Source organism: Priapulus caudatus, unplaced genomic scaffold (assembly GCF_000485595.1).
Source record: "Priapulus caudatus unplaced genomic scaffold, Priapulus_caudatus-5.0.1 Scaffold1723, whole genome shotgun sequence".
Lineage (NCBI taxonomy): Eukaryota > Metazoa > Priapulida > Priapulimorpha > Priapulimorphida > Priapulidae > Priapulus > Priapulus caudatus.
This window is the reverse complement of record NW_014578784.1, coordinates 46,747-49,340: the sequence shown is the minus strand read 5'-3', so window position 1 is coordinate 49,340 and position 2,594 is coordinate 46,747. Positions and strand designations below refer to the sequence as shown.

General features: G+C 43.9%; 1 long non-coding RNA gene across 1 annotated transcript in view; it reads left to right on the top strand.

Moving 5' to 3' along the window:
* Positions 1–1,991, top strand: part of LOC106817430 — a 5,762-nt gene extending 3,771 nt beyond the window's left edge. Inside the window, exons 2-3 of the long non-coding RNA XR_001395053.1 lie at positions 588–590; positions 1,917–1,991. This is a non-coding gene — a long non-coding RNA (uncharacterized LOC106817430). The remainder of the gene's footprint in view (positions 1–587; positions 591–1,916) is intronic.
* The last annotated feature ends 603 nt before the right edge of the window (positions 1,992–2,594 follow it).

Below are 2,594 nucleotides of genomic sequence, written 5' to 3'. Positions count from 1 at the left end.
CGGCGTTGTTAAAGCATCTGAGGCAGAGGGGTTTTACGAGCAACCTGAGGGGTTCGATGTATGTGATTGATCATACCAACATTGAATGGCAGTATGTCATTATATACTAATGGTCGAGGTTATACAACCTGGAATATAAAGCGATATTGCGTTGGGGAGTGGAGCTTATCGTACTCTTGCGGAGTTTTTACTTGTTTAGTGCATGTTATGCTGGTATCTATTTTATTCCCATTGCTAGGTGTGATTGTTGTTTATTTTTGCTATTTCAAGGTGTCTGTGTTGTGGGGTATTTGCAAGGGCGGACGTGTGCTTATTGCTTGCATGTTTTCTCGCGTATATTACAGCAATAAACTGTCCCTATTTAATCATGTCGTGGTTGCTTGGCCCAAGTCGGGTATCAAGGCATGTGGCGTATATTCAGAGTGTCCGTGGGCATTGATTTCAAAGGGCCTGTGTATTCCATCGCCATCTGTGTATTCTGTGTCTATCATGTTGTATTATAGGGTCATATGGATTTTTGTTCAAAACTGCTTATTTTTGTATATGAGTGTATTGCGTGTTCAGCGAAAGAGATATTGTATTAGTAGGTAGTAGGGGGTACGGAGCACAATTTCGGGTAATATTGGATTGTCTAATCGTGCCGCAGGATGAGAGACAGGGTGGCGCGTGCGTATGTGTGTGTATGTAGGATGTAAGTGTTGCAGTGCGTGCTGTAAAATACGAATCGAGGGGTTTGTGGAGGCACTTGACCGAATTAGGGCTTTATTTTTAGCACTTCCTGCCATTATATATGTATGATATATATATATATATATATATATGCTTACTCAACATCATGCTCCAGCTTACAACGTCTCTGCATCCTAAACCGCAAGATTCACACGCGTGTATGCGGCGCATATGCTATCGATATGTAACAATAACACACACTGTTAACTCATTTACTGTATTAACATGCCTATTATATATATATGTCATAACAACATGTTCCTAACTAAATATACTCTGCCGTATTCAGCGTCACATTTTTCCCCAAAATAACATCATCTGTGCTTGCCATTACCGCGTCGCCAGCCTTCTATAGTATCCAACTATACACCTGTGCATAACGAGATATCATACGATTATCTACTGTGCCTTCATATATGGCGTGACTGAACGAATCCTTATATCGTTCAGGTACCTCCTAGTATCTTAGGGTGGTTACACATCGAGCGTATCTATATTCCGTGCTCCCTGACACGTTATGTGGAGGATTCCCAGCGTATATATGCTGCCACAGAAATCCCCCGTAGTCCTTCTCTCGGACCGTGTACGCGACTTGTCTTTACAGAGACATAACTTTAGCCGCGTATGCTAACCTCGTTTCCATGCGTTAAACGTGACGCGTGATACGTCCGCGTAGGCCCGTTATCACACGCGTGCCACGGCTATCTATCCTATAGCCAGTGTAACGCTCTCTATACCTTATGCACCCTATAACTCTCTATTGTGGCACAAACCGTCCGCGCTCCACTTACATAAATGTGCAATAGGCAATATCGTCAGTATACTTAGCAGTCAGGTGACAGACAGTAAACAGCGTTAGCACAGCGAAATTTATACTAGGAAAAATGGAATACTTATCACGGCATTATATCTTCCTCTTCTTTCTTCTAGCTTCTTCTCTCGGCTTCCGTTGCTCTGTCTGTTTCGGCGTCTCGGCATTGCCTCCTTTCCTTCCGTCTCCCCCTCTCTCTCTTCTTCTGTCTCTCTTGCTCTCTCGTCCGCTCTTCTTTTCTCTTTCTCCAATTTTCTTCTTCCTTCTCCAGTTTTCTTCCGTGGCTCCGTGGCTCGTGAATCGTTTGTAGTGGTAGCATCTTGCGTTATGTCCGCAAACCCGGTTCGAACTGTCGACGACATCAAAATGTAACGAGTCGACGATGATGACGTTACCCGGTTCAAAGTAGATTAGTTGTAGCAATGAATAATGAAACTCCAAACTCCAAGCAGTTGTGTCCAGCAAATAGTATTATTGTTTCTCAACCCACATGTGCGCGCACAGAGGCACGCAGCCGCGTGCCTCGCACACTCACGTCCGACCTCACTCTTCAACCAAGACCTCCCATTTATACATTTCTAGCTAACAAAGAAAGTCGCGCGCGCGCGGACAACCACACCCGCTGCCCACATGCACAACAATTCTCTCTCCACCGTTTCTCATCTCCATTATCCATACTACATCAAACGCGCTATCGCCGACCAACACATTATGCAAGCACAGTCGCTACATTTCCAATCCCTCAACTACTATTTGTAACATCTGCAAACCATACTTTACACCATGAATTCTCATGAATTGGTCCTTTGGCAAATTTTCTGTTTTCCGGTGACTCCGGTTGCGTTCTAATGCCCCCAATAGGCTATGAGCCAAGGGGGTTGGTCGGTACCATACAGATGGAGTAAGGCTCATTGTGATTTTTAGCAAGATATATGTCCCTAGATATGAAAAAAATGTGATAGCAGTGTATAACTCTCGGCCATCTCTGTGTTATCACCCGAAATAGTATTATACCCCCTCTTTGCTTCGCCAAAATAATTATGTGTTATTTGGT